At 42.5% G+C, this 22920-nt stretch overlaps 1 protein-coding gene across 2 annotated transcripts in view; it reads left to right on the top strand.

Annotated features, from left to right (window-relative positions):
* Nucleotides 1-16119: 16119 nt before the first annotated feature.
* The window catches only part of LOC135100423 (BCAS3 microtubule associated cell migration factor-like), a 109745-nt gene continuing 102944 nt past the window's right edge, over nt 16120-22920 (top strand). For both annotated transcript variants that reach the window (XM_064003274.1, XM_064003273.1), the window contains exon 1: nt 16120-16261. The gene's annotated coding sequence lies outside the window, so the exon portion shown is untranslated. The remainder of the gene's footprint in view (nt 16262-22920) is intronic.

The following is a 22920-nucleotide window of genomic DNA, read 5'->3' as shown; positions in this document are numbered from 1 at the left end:
AGTTTCAGAGTTTACCAGTTTGAGAATACAAGTTAACTCTTGTATTAGAGAGGTGGATAGAATAGGGATGAGAGAAAGAAACAAGTCTTGTGCAACAAGGCAGCGGGAGGAGGGAAGGCATGCAGATAGTAAGATCAGAAGAGCAGTTAGCGTGAAAACAGCGGTAGAAAGTAGCAAGAGATGCAATACTGCGGCGATGAGAAAGAGGCTGAAGACAGTCATTTAGAGAAGAGGGGTTGATAAGACAAAAAGATTTTGATTCCACCCTGACTAAAAGCATGGTATATGTGGAACCCCCATCCCCATATATTTGAAGCATACTCCATACATGGGCGGATAAGGCCCCTATACAGAGTTAGCAGTCGGGAGCCTGAGAAAAACTGGCGGGGACGACTCAGAACACCTAATTTCATAGAAGCTGTTTTAGCAAGAGATGTGAAGTTTCCAATTTAGATTATAAATAAAGGACAGATTGAGAATATCCTGTGTAGAAGAGGGGGCCAGTTGAGTGTCACTGAAGAAGAAGGGATAGTTATCTGGAAGGTTGTGTTGAATTGACAGATGGAAGAACTGAGTTTTTGAGGCATTGCACATTACGAAGTTTGCTCTGCCCTTATCAGAAATTTTAGAGACGTCAAGAGTCAGGTGTTCTGTGGCTTTCCTGTTTGAGCTGTTTACTTCCTGAAGGGTTGGATGTTTATAAAAAGATCTGGTAAAATGCAGGGTGGTATCATCAGTGTAGGACTGGATAGGACAAGAAGTTGGATATAATAGACCAGAGTCAGATATTCTGCAACTTCCCTGCATGACCTGTTTACTCCCTGAAGGGTTGGATATCTACGTAAGGATGTGGTTGCTGAATACATATATATATATATATATATATATATATATATATATATATATATATATATATATATATATATATATATATATATATATATATATATTGCTAGGAAAGTCTCTCTCTTGTCTTCCAGATCTCAATCCTGCATGGTTCCTGATCAGCCCTCACGCTGCACCAGCCTGGCTATGGCCACAGAAGACCAGGGAGAGGGAAAGAGGGAGCACTCGCACACACCTACCTTCCCAAGCCACACAGAGGCCTGGGGAAAGGGTTTTCACTGGGTCTCTGTAGGCTGTTCATGAGGAAAATGCCCTTTCCAGCCTGGCGGAGATCTCTCATGGTAGTCACCAATACACAGGGGTGATGAGGGGGCAGGAGAGGAAGAGAGAGAAAGACGCCGATTCTCATGAGACACAAGTTTATTCACTATGCTGCACATACACAGTAGCAGTGGCTGTCTATCTCTTGCACGCCACAGCATGACCACAAGCTTACTGTCCTGACATACAGTTCCCCAGCTGAGTGAGAAGACACTCCCAACATGCGGGGATAAGCACACAGGCAGAGGCAAGCAGTGTGTGTGTGTGTGTGTGTGTGGGGGGGGGTGTCACGCATCGGTCTTCGTTCACCATCCAACTCTCACTGAATTCTGTGATGCTCACCAATGCTGCTACTTGATTTATGACACTTCCTTCCCATCAATCTTTCCTGTTCTCTTTATCATTCACACCTGCTTACAGATACACACACACACACACACACACACATACAGGAGCACATACATAACACTACCCGCCCCCCTACAAAGTATAATTGTCCCGACTATCACACACACACACACAGCTAGCTAACACATATTACATAAAGAAAAACATGACATAAGAAAACATGGCATAAGAAAATACACATTATATAAACACATAATCCTCTAGTGAGCGTGACCTACTTAGTTGGCCACACTACCTCTTCTGGCCAGCTCGCCACATCTCCAGCAGGTTCCTCCAAACTCCTCGGGGTTGTTCTTCCTCTGATGCTATACCTTGCCAGTCTTTGTCCTCCTAACTCTGTTGTGGCAAGACAGGGTGTCAGCTCCTATTGCATAACAAGACAGGGCTGGCCTGGGAGTGCTGCCTGTAATCCTCATGAAAGCCTCCATTCTTAAGGCTCGGGTCAGCATCTCCTGAACGTCCTTCACGTGGCTGTTTCACGTAGATCTGCTGCCATGGGTCCTGAAGGGTGCAGGTGCAGAGAAACTCTCACCAGGAGGGTCACCAGGTACACATATGATGAGAGTTCTTTTTGATTTAATAATAGAGAATGTACACCTGGTGAATCAAGGACTCCACCCCTTGCGCCAACTGCGTGAGAGGCTCTCCTCTGCTCATCATCTGCACATTAAGGCACGCTCTGTGCACCTCAGATTGCTGGAGGTGGCCAGGGCGGTGATGTAAGATCTCCACCATGTCGCTGTATGACATCCTCTGGGTCGGCATCAGGTGGCCCCCTTCACTGCAAAGCCCTATAGACTAGTGCCAAACTGCAGGGCTCCTTCCTCCATGTTTCACCAATGGGCCTCAGCCAGCATAAAAAAGTAAACAATCAAGGAGTCGTCCTCCTCCGAGCTGGCTGCTAAAATTGTGATTTTGCTGTGATTAAAGCAAAGTGATAAAAAGCAAAGTAAGAAGTGATTCTGGACTCATTCCTGGTCTATATATCCTTGCAAACTGTAGTGCTCATGATGCCTTCTGGTACACATATGGTAGGCCACTGGCTTCCCCAGTGATGATGTAAACAAACCAATTTTGCGTCTATTTTCAAAATTGCTTTAAATATATTTAAATATTTATGTATTGTATATAATGGTACAGTCAATGGTTATTACTTAAATACTTTCCAACAATATTCCTCTTATTTTTAATTTTATATTGATAGTTGTTCTCATTTGACCCTGGAAAATTGCTAGGATGGCAGCCGATCAGACCAACAGTGGTTTTCCAGCTGTTCCGGAGATTCAGTAAGTCCCAGCTGCATCTTGATCCTGGCTGCACAATTCCAGCCACAAGCAGCCATGAATTGCCCCATGTAAGCCCCCTTAATAATAATAATAATAATAATAATAATATATATATATATATATATATATATATATATATATATATATATATATATATATATATATATATATATATACACACACACACACACACACACACACACACACACACACATATATATATATATATATATATATATATATATATATATATATATATATATATATATATATATATATATATATATATATATATATATATATATATATATATATATATATATATATAGTGGAATGATATTTTCTACTCTTCTGTGTAGAGAATGTACACACTTGATATGAGACAAGATTGTAACGTGACGATTGATTGTTCTCTCTCTCTCTGAAATTATATGAAATGATGACTGAGCAGTGTCTCTCAAGACTGACTGTGACTGAACAGAACTTAGTGAGAGACCAAGACTGATTGCTTGTGACTGACTCTTGGACAAGACTTGACTCTGAGCTGAACTGAGACCTCGCTACCAAAGGAAGAGAATATCAAGTCAGTGTAACCAAGGGAAGAACAGAGTCCTGTAAGCGTAAATGGAGCAGTGTTACCAGCAAAGTTAAGAAAGGACTAAAAATTGTAATTACCCCCTTTGAATTAGAGCCCATGTCAAGTGAAGTAATGGAGGCATTTCATTATTATTATTATTATTATTATTATTATTATTATTATTATTATGTGTAATACACAAAACTGGTGGAACTCGAGCCAGAAAAGTCAGAGGAGCTAAATGAAGAGCTGAAACACAGCCAACGAGTTCACCATGAAATATTAGAAAGTATAGAATGTAAAAGAAAAGAGTTAAAGAATGACAAAGGATCAATTTGTTCTAGCAAACGGTCTAGACATTCAAGAATCTCATCTACTTCATCACGTTCATCAGCACAAAGAAAGCAAGAAGCAGCAGCAAAGGTAGCCAGACTTAGAAAGGAAATGGAATATCATGATAGTTTAGCAGAGGCAGAAGTTATGTTAGCTAAGACAAAAGCAGAGGCAGAAGCAATGTTCTCAAAGAAAAAAAAAAGATTAAGCAGTTGCTAGTGCAGAACTTAATGCTCTTAGCTTAGTTGAAGAAGAAGTAAAAATGCTTCCAGGTAATGATGAAAGTGTAGAGAAGCAAAGTTATCTTCAACAATACATAGAGTCACAAAATGAAATGAAAGCACAAGCAATTGCAAATCAACAAAGTGACAATGCCATGCCTCACAAATATGTTACATTCCATGACCCACAGGAACCTTCTTCTTGCAATAGAGATAATGAATTGATGACAAATGAAGTAGATGGACAAATATTTAGTGAACCTCAAGCAATAAATCTCAACCCTACAGCTCAAAGTCTTGTACCAAGTTCTCATAGACACACTCATAATGTCAACATGCCTAATAATGTGAGACAGAATCATCAATCCTTTTCCCATCCTGGGGGAACCTTTGCAGTCAACATACCTGATCCCAAGTGGAGCCTCCCTCCAAGAGAACCTAACACTTTTGATTGAGAACCCATGGAATTTCCAAGTTGGTTGAAAAACTTTGAAACTTATGTAGAATCTAAAACTTCTATTAGTAGAGAGAGACTTGCCTACTTAGACAGGTATACAACTGGTGAGGCAAAGGATGCAATTAAAATGTTAATGCACTTTAACTCCGATGCTGACTATGTGCAAGCAAAGAAAATTCTTAGGGATAGATTTTGGAAACAAAAGTATCATAGCTGATACTTACACAAAAAGGTTAATGAATTGGCTACCAATCTCTCCGCATAATGCTCCAGCATTAACAGCATTCTCAGATTTCTTGAAGTGCTGTTTAGCTGCAATGAAACACACTTCTCATTTGTCATTTCTGAATGACCCTAGAGAGCAGAGAAAGGTGTTAGCAGAACTCCCTGAACATATTGTTCATGACTGGAGAAAGCAAGTAATGACATATCTTGATACTAACAGTAATAACAACACCACTAGTAGTGATGAAGAGCACCACCCACCCTTTGAAATGTTATGTGAATTTGTCCAGAAAGAAGCAAAAGGAGCAAGCGATCCCTTTGTTTCCTGGGATTCAGTAAGTAGGAAAGTAAATGACTGGATCAAAACTCAAACAAAGGCAACCAATTGGAAATCAAGGGAATCAAACATCATGACAAAGAATAGAGGGAGTGAAACTTTCATGGCTAAATCAGTTGAGGAAAAACCAATGTGGTCATTCCAAAGTAAAGTAAATGTACAAGCCAACAAACAGTATCCCAAGGACCAGAAAAGGAAAGAACAATTCTGTCACAACTGTACAAAGGATCATGATTTAGATGATTGCAAGGAATTTGCCAAACTTGATGGTAATATTAAGTACAAATTTGCTAAAGAAAAATAGTTATGTACAGGGTGTCTAAAAATGGGTCACAAAGGAAAGGATTGTAGAAGAAGGAAAGTTTGTAAAGTATATCAGAGATATCATCCCCACAGCTCTTCACAATGATGACATGACAAGAACTGAGAGCCAAAGGGTGCCAGCACAAGCAACTCAGCCTAAAGATGATAAATCCACAGTAGTAGCAAATAAGATCAAAGTTACAGAATCAGTGACACATGACATGCACACCATGATAGTTCTTGTATGGTTACATCATGTTAGTAATGAAGAAAATAAAGTTTTAGTGTATACCCTGCTGGATGAGCAGTCTGATGCTTCATTCATCAAGGAAAGCATTCTGAATAAATTGGGAGTTAGTGGACCATCAGTGTCACTTAATATCCACACAATAAGTGGAAAACAAATCACTGACTCTACCAAAATTCATGGACTTAAAGTGAGTGGTTGTAATGAAAAAGTGGAAATATCAATCCCTTCAGCACATTCAACAGAAAACATTTCAGCTGGACGGAGTCAGATACCAAGGCCCGAGACTGCTTGTGACTGGCCCCACCTAAAGGCAATCTCTGACAAACTAATGAAATATGACCCAAATGCTGACATAGGACTCCTCATTGGTCTTGATTGTGCAGAAGCCATTATGGCAGAAGAGCAAATAGCAGGTGATAGCAAGAAGCATCCCTATGCTCATAGGACAGAGCTAGGTTGGGGGATCATTGGTAGAATCTCACCCCATTCAAGTCCATCGGAGGATACAGTGGTAGTCTACAGAACAATGACACAAGAAGTAGAAATCAATGAAGAAAAGAGGGTTAATTTCTTAGTGGTTCCTACTAAAATTAAAGAGATGATTAATCCTTCTCAAGTGAGAGATATGTTTGAACTTGACTTCAGTGATAGAAAGTCAGCTGACACTCCATTATCATATGAAGATAAAAGGTTTATGAGTAAGATGAAAGAAGGAGTACATCAGCTGAAGGATGGCCATTATGAGTTGCCCCTTCCTCTTAAAGATGATAATGTCAAGCTTCCAAACAACAAACTATTAGCAGAGCAGAGACTCAAGAAGTTAAGAGCTAAACTTGAGAAGGATAATCAACACAAAGGTGATTATAAAGTGTTTATGGATGATATGATTACCAAAGGTTATGCAGAGGTTGTACCAACAAAGGATTTAGTTAGGAATGATGGTAAGGTCTGGTACATTCCACATCATGGAATCTATCATCCGAGAAAGCCAAAGAAGTTGAGAGTTGTATTTGACTGTAGTGCAAACTACAGGAACCAGTCATTAAACAATCACCTGTTACAAGGCCCAGACCTTACCAACAAACTTATTGGAGTGTTGTGTAGGTTTAGGCAAGAAAGCATTGCACTTGTATGTGATATAGAAGTAATGTACCATCAAGTGAAGGTCAACTCAGAACACAGAGACATGTTAAGATTCCTTTGGTGGAAAAATGGTGACCTTAATAATGAGATAGCTGAATACAGGATGACAGCTCACCTGTTTGGAGCTACATCATCTCCAAGTGTTGCCAACTTTGCATTTAAGAAAGCTGCAGATGACTATGGGTGTGGATCTGATGCAGCCAAGTTTGTAAGAAACAACTTTTATGTTGATGATGGTTTGAAGTCTGTAGCTACAATGGATGAAGCTGTCACTCTTATTCAGCAGAGCAAAGAATTATGTTACAAGGGAGGTTTTAACCTTCATAAGTTATTGTCAAACAACAAAGATGTATTAGCAGCAATTTCTCCTCATGAGAAAGCAGATGGAATTAAAAGTTTGGATTTTAGTAAGAATGAAGACACACTGCCTATAGAAAGAACTTTGGGAGTTGAGTGGTGCATGGAATCTGACACATTTCAATTTAGAATAAAGCTGAAAGACAAGCCACTCACCAGGAGAGGCATTCTGTCAACAGTGAGCTCTATATATGATCCATTAGGTCTAGTGTCACCTCTCATACTGACTGGAAAGCAAATTTTACAAGAATTATGTAAGAATGCAGTTCAATGGGATAATGAGGTGCCAGATTATGTCAAATCTAAATGGATAAAGTATCTCCTGATCATGATAACGTAGTAAGAAAGGTTAAGGTCCTGGTGTCAGACTGTAATCTCGACAACCAGGGAAGATGCATAAAGGCAAACAGGACCATCATAGGGAGGCCAATACATAGTCTAGTATTGCTGTTAGAAGGTAATGCATAATAATAGACCGGAGCATGCCTGCCAAGGAGCCAGTGTAACAAAACATATTATGCGTTAATCCTAGTTTTAAGGTACATAATAATGTTATTTTAAGGTAAATTGTTACACAATTTAGGGGAGCCATGTTACTGTACGTAAAGTGTATGTACCTCATGTCATTATTCCTCAGTAATCATAAGTGAAATGTTCAATAGTTTTCTATTTACATGAAAATGTGTAATGTGTGTAAGTATCAGTATTCAATGCTATATTAAGCATCGAAGCCGATGCTCACTTGTTGGTAGAGTGTGGTTAACCCACTGATTGCCTGCGGGCGTCACTCATGGCCAAGTCGCGCTCAGACAAAGACGGGCAGGATGATGACCGAGGTAAATACTTTAATTTTGTAGTAAAAACTGATTGTCATAGTGCCAAGTTGATTGCATGTATTGTTAATGAATATTGTAATATGTTGAAAGTGTTTAATATCAGTGTATAATGTTATTTTGTAAGAAATTGAGACTGAGACTTTGTTCGCAGTTCTTACGGTCATGCCTACCTCATCAATAAACATGTCAGGGAGAACTGCCTTTCCTCGACCCTAAGATGATGGGTGTGATCAGTAAAACAGATCACCTGAGAGCCAATTGATGCCCAGCCGGTACGGCTACAGCCAGTATGGATTTCATCACAACCACTCTTCTGGTGGTCTTCTGATTTTCCTTACTGAATCTTGGTAATCCCCTTTTAGAGGATTACCAAGATATATATATATATATATATATATATATATATATATATATATATATATATATATATATATATATATATATATATATTGTTGCGCCCACCCCTCACTCCAGGCGGGCGTGTTATCCACATGGGGACGGGTCGAGAAACAAGAGCAGCGGGTCTTAAATAAGTTACACTCTGAATGCCGGGACAAGGCACACACACACACAAGGCCAGGGCACAAGGGAAAAACACGGGTACTATTTCCTAGGTTTATTGACAAGTACACTGCTTTACAAGTTCACAGGGGCACCACAAGTCTCCCAGGGCACAACAGGCACTCAACAGGGCACTCAACAGGCAGGGAAACACTTCCAAAGCAGGCAGGCACACGCTGGCTTTCTCTTGGGCATGCATCTCCGCTCTCTCTGCTTTCCCGCCTCTCCCAGAGCTGCCACCTCCACAGTGCTGCCACCTGCACCTATACCCCTGGTGTAACACTATCTCCCCCTACAAGGCAGACAACCCGGCTGCCCTGACACACACATACACACAAGAAAATAAGTGGAAATAAATAAATGAAATACACAAAGAAAATTAATCCTCAGGAACATCATAAAAGTCTCTCATCCACCCTGGTCTACGCCTCTGCTGGTGAGGTCGCTGTGGTGGTGGAGGCGTGGGCTGCAGCAAGTCAGCAGCGCCACTCAGGGGAGCATCTCTAGCCCCAAGTTCAGGGTCAAGGTCACCACTGTTACTTGCTGTGCTGCCTGCTCCATGCTCATTCCTGTCTTGGGCAGCCCCTGCCACGTCCTCGTGGCTGCTGCTGAGGCTTACATCCTCGTCTTTCCCGCCATGGCCCCAGGAGTAGTGGCCCGAACTGTGGTAACACCACAGCTGGTCCACGTGGACAACAGACGGTCGCTTCTGTCCCCGGTGAATCCGATACGTGATGTCAGAGAGGACTGCTTCCACTGTGTATGGCCCCTCTCAGGGGCTCTGGAGCTTCAGCGTGAGCCCTCGCTTATGTTGGGGATTATACAGCCACACTCGGTCTCCCACAGCGTACCTCACGTTCCTCATGCGGCAGTCATACATCTCCTTTATGGCCTGGCCTGTCACCTTGAGCTTGTCTTGAGCCTGTCAATGCACCTCCACCAGGTGTTCCTGCAGTGCTGCTGCATACCCAGAGGTGATGGTGGGCAACCTCACGTCAGGAGGCCATCCTGTGGCCAGGTCCACTGGCAACCTGAGCTCACGGCCAAACATGAGACAGGCTGGTGTGAAGTCCATTGCCTCATGCACAGCGGACCTGTATGCCATCAGCATAGCAGGCAGTTTGACGTCCCAGTCTCTTTGGTCTTCCTCGCAATACTTGGCCAGCTGTTGCGCAAGGGTCCAATTAAATCGCTCCACCATCCCGTCAGACTGTGGGTGGAGGGGCGTCGTCCGGGTCTTGTGCACTCCTAACAGCTCGCAACATTCACAGAACACTTGGGTCTCCCAAGTGATGACTCAAACTGACGACCTTGATCAGAGTGCAATTCTGCGGGCACGCCGAAATGGGTAAAGAACTCGTTTACTAGAACACCGGCCACTGTCTCGACCTCGTGGTTAGGGTGTGCCTACACCTCGGGGCACTTGGTGGAATAATCCATCACCACACAGATGTACCAGTTGCCCAGTGGTGTGAGAGGCAGCGGGCTGGTAATGTCCACAGCCACCCGCTCCATGGGTGCCCCCATGCTGTACACCTGTAACGGGGCGCGGTTTTCCTGGTGGGGCCCTTCTTTGTACTACACATGTCACACGCTCTACACCACTCAGTTACATCACTTTGCCACTTTGCATCCCCACCCAGTAGAAGCTCTGGTAGAGACAGCACAGGGTCTTTTTCTCACCCAAGTGACCACTAGTAATGCCTGCATGTAACTCTTTTAACACCTCAGCGTACAAGGCTCGGCGCACTAACACCACCCATGCATCACTGCCCACTCCGCTCAAGGTCACCCAACGCTTCACTAACATAACTCGTTCGTCCACCCACAAAGTTTCCCACTGATCAACCAGGCACTTGGTGGTGGGGCTCTCTGGCACCACAGCCTCCCAGCTGGGGTGTCCACCGCCAGCCTCGAGCCACTGGATGATGGGAGCGAGGTCAGAGTCCTCACGCTGTGCCTTACTCCACTTGTTGTCCCCCTCTGCGGCACTTGCCAGCACCTGCAGGCGGAGGCACACGGGGTCAGAGTCCTTCTGGGCACAGTGTTAGCAGCCAGCCTCACATGGGTGTCGACTCAGATTATCAGCGTTGCAGTGGACACGACCTGGGCCGTGAATGATGTGGTAGTTGTACTGCTTGAGGCCCCTTAACCACCTCGCAAGCTGATCCTCCAGCACCTTCAGGGTCTTCAACTACTGCAGGGTAGCGTGGTCGGTCCAGATGGTGAACTCAGCGCTGTATAGGTAAGGGTGGAAGTGCTCGAGACTCCTCACTATCACTAGCAGTTCCTTCCTCATCACGCAGTAGTTACGCTCAGGCTTACTGAACTTGGCACTGTAGTAGGCCACAATGTGCTCCATCCCGTCTTTCACCTGTGACAAGACCGCCCAATGCCCTCTGCACTAGCGTCGGTGTCTAGCAGGTAGGGGAGCTTCGGGTCTGGGTACGGCAGGTGCCTCCACCAGGGCCTTCTTCAGGCCATCAAATGCGGCCTGGCATGCTTCGTCCCACACGAAGCATGCCCCTTTCCTGGTGAAGTGGTGGAGAGGGGCTGCCATGCTGGTGAAGTCCTGGACGAAGTGACGGTAGTACGTGCACAGGCCCAAGAAGCTCCTGACTTCCGCCATGTTGGTGGGGACGGGTCACTTTACCACTGCCACCTTCTCCGGGTTGGTGCGCACACTGTCCTGACTGATGACATGCCCCAGGAATGGCACCTCGTGCTGAAAGAGAGAGCACTTCTTGGGGCTGATCTTGAGGTTGGCTTTCCTCAGCCACTGCAGAATCTCCTCCAGCCAGTCCAGCTCCTCCTCGAAGGTGCTCCCGAAGACGATGACGTCATCGATGTACACGAGTGCCGTCTCCCACTGCATGCCGTCTAACACCCTCTCCATCAGAGGTTGCTGTCCATTGAGCCCTCCACCTGCATCGCACTGGTTGTCCGGCGGCATCTTACACAAGGCGGGGCCCGGAGACTGAGGACAGTTCGGCCCCCTTCTCCAGCCTGTCCGAGTTTCCCGCCTGCACCACTTCCTTTGGCTTGGGGCAGGCACTGGAGCGGTGGCCAGACTTGCCACAGTCCTTGCAGCATGGCTGAAAGGCATCAGAACCCAACCAGTCGAGAGAACGTGTCCTTCATTCCCTCGGGCATCAACTGCGCCTGTGGCCCTTCTTGCTACAACCCCAACATGAGCCATGAAAACTATCTCAGCTTGTCTTCCTCGACAGTGGCTTCTCCACCTTCGCCTTCTGGCCTTGGAGGTCACGGCAGGGTTGGGCGGCCACCCCTTGGCCACTGGTCGTCTTTAGGAAGACCTCAAATTCCAGGGCCCTCGCCAGCACCACCTGCAGGTCCCCAGGGTGCACCTGCTTGACGTAGATTTGCAGTTGCTGGTCGTCTAGGGCGTCAATGAAGGAATCTCGGGCCAGCACCACAATAATTTCTTCCGGGGTCATGGGATATGACCTTCTTACCAACACCTTCACATCCTGTGCCAACTGGGACAGTGTCTCGCCCCGCTCCCGAGTTCTCTTCTTCAGGTGAGCCCAGTACACCTCGGCTTGGTGGTGGTACCTGAAGCAGCGCCGAAGGGCCTCTGCCACACTTCCATAACAGGTGTGTTGGGCCGGCGGCAGGTGCCCCAAGACCTTCACAGTGGGGCCTCACAGCGCTGTTGCCAACTGAAGCGCCTTCTCGGCCTCACTCCAGCCCTGGGCAGAGGCTAGCATCTCAAACTGGGCGATGTAAGCCTCCCAGGCTACCTTCCCATTGTACTCCACTGGCTTGCATTTCCCCAAATGCCGGGAAGCCGAAGGACTGAGGGGTGGAGAACGAGACTCGTGCGGGCAGCTGGCGGGACGGCCGGGGGAAGGAGACAGAGGGGGTGATGGCGGCAGAAGGGGGGGGGTTGACTGAGCCCCAGCCTGCCACCAGACTCAAAGGAAGGATTCCGATGGCTCCCCAGCGCCCCCAAAGCAGCTACCGGCTCTGACACGATGCTGCGAGGCCCCCGAGCCAAGGGTTCTTGCCAAGGGCCCCAGGCAGACCCCAGCAGGTCCGCCACCTCAGCATTTCCCGCCAGAACATGTGGGGCCGCCTGTTTCTCTGCGTGTACTGTTGCCAGCTCGTGCCGCAGCTTCTCCATCCTCACCTCCTCCTTCAGGCCCTGGACCTCACCTTCCAGAGTCTGCACCTTGTCCAGCAGTTCATTCCTAACGCTGTCACAAGCCTGGTCGGTGTACTGCTGTGTTTCTGCCTTCAAGGATGCGAGGCTGCTCTGTAGCACATCCTCAAGATGGCGGACCTGGTCGTCTGCCCGTGCCAGCTGATCAGTCCTTTCAGCCTGCTCATGTGCCCTCTGAGCCTGTGCCTCATGGTCCACTGCCATTTCCTGCCTCATACTGGCCAACATGGCAGCAATCAAATCCATCTGGCCCAGTTTAACTTCACTTGAGCCGCCCTCGGCCCCGTCATGGCGGCCATCTTGTGACTCCATGATGACACACCGTCTCTCACTGCTCACTGTTCCCCGGATCCCACTCTATGACACCACTTGTTGTGCCCGCCCTTCACTCTGGGTGGGCGTGTTATCCACACGGGCATGAGTCGAGAAACAAGAGCAGCGGGGCTTAAAAAAGTCACACTCTGAACGCCGGAACAAGGCACACACACACACATGCGAGGCCAGGGCACAAGGGAAAAAAACATGGGCACTATTTCCAAGGTTTATTGACAAATTCTCCGCAAGTACACTGGTTTACAAGTTCATAGCGGTACCACAAGTCTCCCAGGGCATGACAGTCACTCAACAGGGCACTCAACAGGCAGGCAAACACTTCCAAAGCAGGCAGGCACACGCTTGCTTCCTCTTGGGCCATGCATCTCTGCTCTCTCTGCTTTCCTGCCTCTCCCAGAGCTGCCACCTCCACAGTGCTGCCACCTGCACCCATACCCCCTGGTGTAACAATATATATATATATATATATATATATATATATATATATATATATATATATATATATATATATATATATATATATATATTACAAATGCTTATATGTAGCTGTAGCTACACCGGCTGGACATCAATTGGCTCTCAGGTGATCTGTTTTACTGATCACACCCATCATCGAAGGGTCAAGGAAAGGCAGTTCTCTCTCTGACGTTTATTGATAAGGTAGGCATGGTCGTAAGAACTGCAAACAAGTTCTCGGTCTCAATTTCTTACAAAATAACATTATACACTGATATTAAACACTTTCAACATATTACAATATTCACTAACAATGCATGCAATCAACTTGGCACTATGACAATCAGTTTTTACTACAAAATTAAAGTATTTACCTCGGTCACCATCCTACCCGTCTTTGTCTGAGCACGACTTGGCAGTGAGTGACGCCCATAGGCGACCAGTAGGTTAACCACACTCTACTAACAAGTGAGCATTGGCTTCGGTGCTTAATATAGCATTGAATACTGATACTTACACATATTACACGTTTTCATGCAAATAGAAAACTATTGAACATTTCACTTATGAATGCCAAGGAATAATGACATGAGGTACATACGCTTTACATACAGTAACAGTAGCAGCCCTACGGGCAAGCACATAGGCATGCTGTGTGTATGAGGTAACCTCATATGAGTACATATGAAACACTCCAGGCCATAACATCTTAAGTGCCACCGTCCCCGGAATCTAGTTTTTTGTAGAATCAGCATTTTCAAACATCCCTTTACTGCATGACATAGGTCAAGACCCTTTGGTATGGTGAGAAACGGTAAAAAAAATCGTCTTTGGAAAAAAAACTCTATTCCGTGCTCGTGCACATGAAACTTGGAAAGCACTGGTAACTCTATGGCTCTCTGAGTTACCTCCAATCTTTTATCATTATCCAATCATGCATTATCACTGCGAACATTCTACACATATCACTGTGTGCAGAATAAAATTATGCACACAACAGGACTACTCCAAGGAAATTTATTCATACGATGTTTAGGAGGCTTGCATAAAGTGTTGCATAAACCTGCCTCTTTAATTCTTACCTTTCACTTCAAATGGCTCTAATTGCAAGTATTGTTTTTTTTTTTTGTATTATTTTATCTTACATCATCACAATCTGCGTTACATTGTTCATTACACAGTGTTACCAAAATTAAAATATGTTAAGGTGTTCGTGGTTAAAATCCTCTGGAAACATAAACTTAGCTCTGCCTGCAAGAACCTTGTTCGACATGCCTGCCTCCATCGCACACCTCGGAGCTAGTGAGCCAATCAGAGTGCTTCCCTCAAGTTGTATAACGCTGCTGAGCCAATCACAGAGCATGGTCAGTGCCTTGAAAACCAATCAGCATTCTCGACAGTTGCTGCTCTAGGCAGAAGTGATGAAGACGCGACATGTTGAGTACAAATAGTTAAAACCTGCATACTCTTTACACCTATTATCTGTTTATGGGTACTAGAAAGGATCAGCAAGTACACAGCTCATGGTGTTGTCTCCCATCACATCGGCTGCTAACATCACTGCTCACCCTGGCCGCCTTAGATAGGTTAGTCTAATGGTAGAGTATCGAGTAACTTCATATTGTGGACCACGAATGATTTTATCACCACCACTTATAGGGCTATAATACTGAGTATAATGTTTGTCGAAAGAGAGAGAGTTTGTCGAAAGAGTTTGTCGAGAGAGAGAGAGAGAGAGAGAGAGAGAGAGAGAGAGAGAGAGAGAGAGAGAGAGAGAGAGAATAATTGCGTTCTAAAGGTAAGCATGTATTTCTAGCAATGATCATCTCCAAATGCAAGCAGAGAGAGAGAGAGAGAGAGAGAGAGAGAGAGAGAGAGAGAGAGAGAGAGAGAGAGAGTAACAAAATAACACTCAGATTTAACTAGAATAAAAAAAAAAACATTATAAAATTTATATCTATTCGAGGTATAATAAGAATATGATAAAGCATCTTTAACAGCGTTTTGCCGTATATTTTGAAATTGGCGTTTACGATGTTGTGGCCCGGTGCTCCTCATATGTGAATATGCGCCTACTCATATGAGGTTACCTCATCACACAGCATGCCTATGTACTCGCCTGTATGGCTGGTATGTATATATATATATATATATATATATATATATATATATATATATATATATATATATATATATATATATATATATATATATATATATATATATATATATATATATATATATATATATATATATATATATATATATATATATATATATATATATATATATATATATATATATATATATATATATATATATATATATATATATATATATATATTTATTTATTTATTTATTTATTTATTTTATTTTTTCTTGTCAAAATGAGAGGAGATTTCTAATATATAGAAAATAATTTTGCTTTATTTTCATCCCTACATAAAGACTTGGCCACCTTATCGTTTTTTTCAGTGAATATAATCATGCTTACATATTTTACTTAGATAACTAGATGATCTAATGGTAATAATAATAATAATAATAATTTTTCTTCTTTTTCTTCTTGTTTTTTTTTTTGTTGTTGTTGTTGTTGTTGTTATTACTATTAATATTATTATTAAACGATAATTTTGAGAATCCACACGTACAGTACAGTAGGTACGATAACTCCCCTCCGCCAAGGGTGCTCGCTAGTCGCTAGGGTGTCTGGACAACAAAACAAAGATCAGCTGACGCTGTGCGACGCAGTTCTGAGGCTGGCACACATTTTGGTGCCTAGTCGCTCTGAATCTCGACAAGAATGAAGCTGTAACATATATAAAGTGAGTGTGCACGATATTTATCATCTTTGCATATATATAAGCGTAAAAATAGCCTGTGATTGTCTATGATAGGGTGTAAGTTGGGCGTTCTTTGTGTGTGACGCAAGCTGGTATTGCTGCCAGCTTGAGAAGGAAGGCTTATAAGGGCATCAGCTTGGTGTTCCTATCTATAGGCGGCAATATGTAAGTCATTAATGCTTAGACTGATGTGCTGCAATGGTTCGCGATGTGTAGATTATTCCAAGCTTTCCCTGTCATGTTATGTGGCATCAGGTTGTCGGTCGTTTATTTCTAGCATGGTTTCCTGGCGTTTAGAGAAGCAAAAATTAAACCTTTTCTAAGTAAGTTACTTGAAGTTGACGTGGGATCACAAACTGAGCATAATCTGTTAGTATTAAATTTTTACTACAAAACTTATTTTAGCTATTATTGAACTAACCCTAATCTAGCACTTGTTTGTATCGTGACAAAATCAAACCAACCCTAATATTAAGATAGCCCACATTCTATCTCTTTGCACCTGTAAGTTCAACAAATTGTAATCTAAATGTACCACTATCTAAATAAATTTATTATGCCCACATCATAGCTATGAAGCTTAACCCCTAATGGTTGGGGTAATGTGCACAGATGGTCTGGATCAAGCATACCATTGCATTGCATCTAGCTGATTTATTCATATATGATTCAATGTGCAATAATGTTTTACATTGTCACAACAATCACATCATCATATAACCAATCATTGTTCAGGTACCAGTCAGTACAAGTCCTTATAACTAGACTATCATGTCACAGTATTTACAGTAACTTTCATAAATGCCATCCCTTAATTATTGTAATAACTTAAACAGTAATCACATGATCAGCAGGTAAAAACCCGAATCATTGGGTGGTCCCACAGATGTTAATTCTTAGCATTTTACAGTGCCTTATTTAAATCATCACATTAGAATACCACCACACTTATGAGTATCCTTAAGAAATGCAGTCTGTTTTAAATCTTCCAGGTCATGACCTCCAACACAACCCGATAATCTTAAAAGAGTCACAGGAGAGCTTTACAAACAACAAAGTAACTTCTCCAATGTGTATCAACAAAAAATAACTTACAACATTGTTGACACCAGCAGAACATAGTCACACACATGGTGCAATACAAATAACTCTGGGCACTGGCCAGGTTCATCACATGTTGATTGATGATTGGTAAATGAAATCTTACAGTGCCATTGATGTACCAATATTGGTAAGTGAAATCTTACAGTGCCATTGATGTACTAATAAGCATGTCAAGAAAAACATTAGAACCAAACACATGAGACATAAAGAAAATGGGAAGTTACTAATATATTAATATAGTATAGTATAGCATAGTATAGGCTTCAAGACACTTATCCTGTAATTTTTGACTACCACTTTTGACTATGTTTGGGGACCAGGACCTTAGTGGGCCTCTTTTTTTTTTTAATTGCAATTTTGTTGCCCTTGGCAGGTGCCCCTCCTACATAATAATAATAATAAAATGATAATAATAAAAAGAATTGTATTACACTCGCCCATCATAGAAATGTGTACTGTTCCTCAACTGGTATCTAATATAAATACAAGTTTATGAACTGATTTATTCACTTCTGCATCTTGTTGATCCTCATTTTAAATTTTTCATTTGTATTTTATATCTTATTTGAACATCTGATCTTTCCATCAGAACTAGGCAAAACTTTATTCACTATTAAGTTTTCAGACATCCCTAAAAGTCTTGTTGTCATGTACCAATACATTATCTCTTATCATCAGATTTCTTACTGTGCCATTTTTATTGTATTGTCAGTGTTGGAAAATAATACATCATCCATTTCCTCCAGAAGGAATTAATATTAACATTAAAGAAATTGTGTCCAGTCCTTGTGGTAACATACTTGAAAATGTTTTATTCTGGTGCATGAACAGTGGCACACCTGAAAGTAGAACAATTCGATCAAACATATGAACCTTTGATATTGTTGGACCGTTTCTTCATACCTGTGGATCTTTTGTTCAAGAGATTAACCATCTCAAACATGACAGATCACAACTTTTCCAACATTAAGGGGACCAGCCAAGTCAAAAATAAAAAAAATATCAAAAAATGCAAAAAATCATCTTATGACATCCTTAGGCCCTAGTACTTCACAATGTATGCTCGATAATTCGTCATCCACATTTTAAAAATCACTTCCTACTTTTTGCTCTCTTTCACCATGATGGGTAAGAGGAAGTCTTACCTTACCCAAAGGAGTGAGGTACTGGCAAAAGCATGCCGGATATTAGTTGTGTGGTGTGCGTATAGCCTCATGGCACGTCAGCCGACACTCCTGTGTCACTGCCTGTCCTTCCTGCTACCTCACCTGCCACACCTCTCACTCCACATACAAGTTATGTTTCTGCTTCTGCTGCCCCAAGTACTACTTTTGCTATGTCTGCTGCTGTACAATTACAGCCACTGCCTTCAACATTATTGTCTCCTCTAGCAAAATAATCTCTTAGTGAAGAAATAAAAAAAAATTTGAGAGTTATGAAGAAATCTCATTCACTGGAGATTGTGTTTTAGCTTCAGTGGAGCAGCTTCAGGTACTGGTGGACAACCCAAAATAAAATGTAAAAAAGCCCCTGGCTTGACACTCATCACCAATCACTGAGCCACATGCATCAGTTTAGCATGCCCTCATTGTAAAAATAAGGTGCCCAGAGTGACATAAGCGACCTCATGGCTGAAAATATTATTTTTATTGCATTGTCTTCCCCAACCTTCTTACCTTGACAGGAGAGAGCTTGGAAGTCAGAATGGACATGTAATTGGGTAAAAAATCCATTCAAGTGAAATTATCCATGGAACCTTCCTGTTGTGCTTGAGTGATAGCTATCAGTTGCTGGGGGCCAGAGCAGCATGGGAAGAGCCAGGCGAGTTGTGTGTCATGGCGGCGTAGGCTGATCCAGAGTGCTGGATAGATTTTGAGTGAACCTACACCTACAATGGGACACCTCCCCACCACAACACTTCACATTCTCCCTCTCTCCAGCCTGCTTGCTACCTTTAAATGACAGGGTGCTGTCTTAATTTTGTTTTTACACAATATGTAAGCCTTTCATTATTATGGGGAACAACAGTGCACCCCCAGAGGAGCAAGGACCCTCCAGAGGAAGAAAAATGTAAGAAAAATATCGCTAAAAGACAAAGAAGCATGGGGGAAGCCTACGTGAGCTTTGGAATCATCAAAAGATTTTATTATTTCTTTATATTGTATTATACTTTATAATTATATATTTTTATAATGTTTATTAGTTCTTTTGTTTAAGTTTCCTCCAGTTTAATTTTTTAAGCTTGTATCATTCTCTTTGTTTGTGTTCATCTTAGGAAGTACTTATATGTCGCTTACATTTTTGCTTCATAAGATGGATTAGTTCACTAAAAAAGAAGACTTTTTAATGGTTGTGATTTCCCTATTAGTACATAGAAAATAAAACAACTTGATAAAATAAAGGAAATAAACAATGTGTGGACACTAGATACAATTTTAATGTAGCTGTGTGATGTCCCTAACAAAATTGTATCAAAGAAAAAAGCAGTCACCTATTTGTTTATAATGTAATTTAATTGTAACTTCATAGTGTAATTCAACTGAATAGTTGTAAAGGGCATAAATTACTGAATTTTTTTATGCCAATCATTACTTTCTATCTCAATTTATTGAAGAGATATTACTTGAGTCACACTGGCTCTAGGCACCTCAAATGAACTGTGCAATGTTCCATGTAAGAGATTCCAGATACTAGTGAAACAAGTCACCTATGAATCTAACACAATTGCAATTATGGCTTAAAATCATCTACAATTCAAACAAATGCATTATAATACTTAGCAGCCAAAAATTCTAGCGTTATATAGCTACTGTATTTGCCTGTGTATTAGATGCACCTCTGCATAAAAACGCACCCTTATTTTTTACAAGGATGTTTTGCGGAAAAAAAATTTATTATGTTTCATCATAAAGTTAAAAATATGGTAATTGTGTGTGTGGGTGTGTGTGTGTGTGTGTGTGTTATGTAAGAGGCCCATTAGTCAAGGGCAACAAAAATTTTTAAAAAGAAAGGCCCACTTATTGCCAGTTCCCATAAGATGTCAGATAGAGCAGTAAAAAAAAACAGAGGATGTGTTAAAACCTCCCTCTTCAAAGAGTTCAAGTCATAGGAAGGTGGAAATACAGAAGCAGGCAGGGAATTCCAGAGTTTACTAGAGAAAGGGGTGAATGATTGAGAGTACTGGTTAACTCTTGCATTAGAGAAGTGGATGAGAGAAAGAAAAGAGTCTTGTGCAGTGAGGCCGTGGGAGGAGAGGAGGCATTCAGTTAGCAAGATGAGAGGAGCACTGAGTGTGAAAATACTGGTAGAAGATAGCAAGAGATACAACATTATGATGATGGGAGAGAGGCTGAATAAAGTCAGTTAGAGGGGAGGAGTTGATAAGATGGAAAGCTTTTGATTCCAGCCTCTCTAAAATAGCAGTATGAGTGGAATATTCCCATACATTTCAAGCATACTCCATGCATGGACGGATGAGGCCTTGTACAGAGTTAGCAGCCTGAGGGGGGTGAGAAAAACTGGCAGAGATGACTCAGAATGCCTAACTTCATAGAAATTGTTTTAGTTGGAGATGAGTTGTGAGGCATTGAACAATACTACGTTTGCTCTGCCCCAATCAGAAATTTTAGAGAGATCAGAAGTCAGGCATTCTGTGGCTTCCCTGTGAGAACCATTTACTTCCTGAAGGGTTGGACGTTTATAAAAAGACACGGAAAAGTGCATGGTGGTATCGTCAGCATAGGAGTGGATAAGACAAAAAGTTTGCTTTAGAAGATCGTTGATGAATAATAGGAAGAAAGTGGGTGGCAGGACAGGACCCTGAGGAATACCACTCTTAATAGACTTAGGAAAAGAACAGTGTCCATCTACCACAGCAGCAATAGAATGGTCAGAAAGGAAACTTGAAGTTTCAGAGAAAAGGATAGAAGCTGTGGGAGGGTAGCTTGGAAATCAAAGCTTTGTGCCAGACTATCAAAAGATTTTGATAAGGCAACAGCAAAAGAGGCAACAGCAAAAGATTCACCAAAATCCCTAAAATAGTGTGTGTTTTGTTCTCATCTGGTGTGATGCAGTGCTGTGGCTGTGCAGTACTACCATCACAATAATCACATCTAAAACTGTGTGTGTGTGTGTGTGTGTGTGTGTGTGTGTGTGTGTGTGTGTGTGTGTGTGTGTGTGTGTGTGTGTGTGCAGTACTACCATCACAATAACCACATCTAAAACTCTCTCTCTCTCTCTCTCTCTCTCTCTCTCTCTCTCTCTCTCTCTCTCTCTCTCTCTCTCTCTCTCTCTCTCTCTCTCTCTCTCTCTCTCTCTCTCTCTCTCTCTCTCTCTCTCTCTCTCTCTCTCTCTCTCTCTCTCTCCCTCCCTCCCTCCCTCCCTCCCTCCCTCCCTCCCTCCCTCCTACCATCTATCCATCCAATTCTCTCTCTCTCTCTCTCTCTCTCTCTCTCTCTCTCTCTCTCTCTCTCTCTCTCTCTCTCTCTCTCTCTCTCTCTCTCTCTCTCTCTCTCTCTTCCCTCCTTCCCTCTCCCTTTCCTGACCTTCTCTGCCTTCCTTCCCTTCCTCTTTCCATTCATCCCACCCACCATCTCTTCTTCCTCTCTCTCTCTCTCTTCTTCTCTCTCTCTCTCTCTCTCTCTCTCTCTCTCTCTCTCTCTCTCTCTCTCTCTCTCTCTCTCTCTCTCTCTCTCTCTCTCTGTGTGTGTGTGTGTGCACGCGCATGTGTGTGCTTGTGTTTGTTTTGTTCTCTCTCTCTAAACAACAATAAACAAAGAGTAGTAATAAATGGAAAAGCATCCAGGTGGATTAACATAACCAATGGGGTACCACAGGGATCAGTCTTAGGATCTGGGGCCTTACCTATGAAGAATACATAGTATTTCAATCTACTTATACTTAAGCATTGTCTGGAGCATTTAGCTGAGCAGGGTACTTAAGTACTACTTTCAGAAATGCAGAGCGCTCGCTCAGCAAAGTATTCTTTGGAAAACTTAAGTGCTGGATACCAGTATGAAAAGAAGAAGTGGAGAGCAAAACATATAGCTATTAAAATTAAAGAAAGACCACAGAAAGCACATAGAAAGGTGTATTAACAATGTAAATGAATTTTAGAGCTAAAAAATAGATTGAAATGTGCAATTTCAAGCAACATTTTTTCTGGCTTGTACCTTGGTGGTTTGTTTACATTTGTAAGCTATCTTAGCAGGCACCATGGAAGCACTTATCAGCAGTACTCCCAAACGGACTCCTAATTGGTCCAGAGATGAAGTTGCCTTTCTTCTCAATTTGGTTAAGGAGCAAAAAGATATAAAGGAAAATTTGGGCCAAACCTAACAGTGCAAGACAAGAGAAGGGCATGGGCTGAGATAGCCACTGTCCTCAACTCAGCCTTCCCCCTGGTTCAAAGGTCATGGGAGTAAACAGAAAAGAAGTGGCAGAACCTTCTTTGTATGGGCAAACAAGACCTTGCAACAAAGAAAAGGAACCAATGCTGGACAGATAAGATTGATTTTTCTCATTGAACACCCCTGATA

Source organism: Scylla paramamosain, chromosome 5 (assembly GCF_035594125.1).
Source record: "Scylla paramamosain isolate STU-SP2022 chromosome 5, ASM3559412v1, whole genome shotgun sequence".
In the NCBI taxonomy this organism is placed as follows: domain Eukaryota; kingdom Metazoa; phylum Arthropoda; class Malacostraca; order Decapoda; family Portunidae; genus Scylla; species Scylla paramamosain.
The sequence above is the reverse complement of the archived record's forward strand: the minus strand, read 5'-3'. Positions and strand labels throughout refer to the sequence as shown.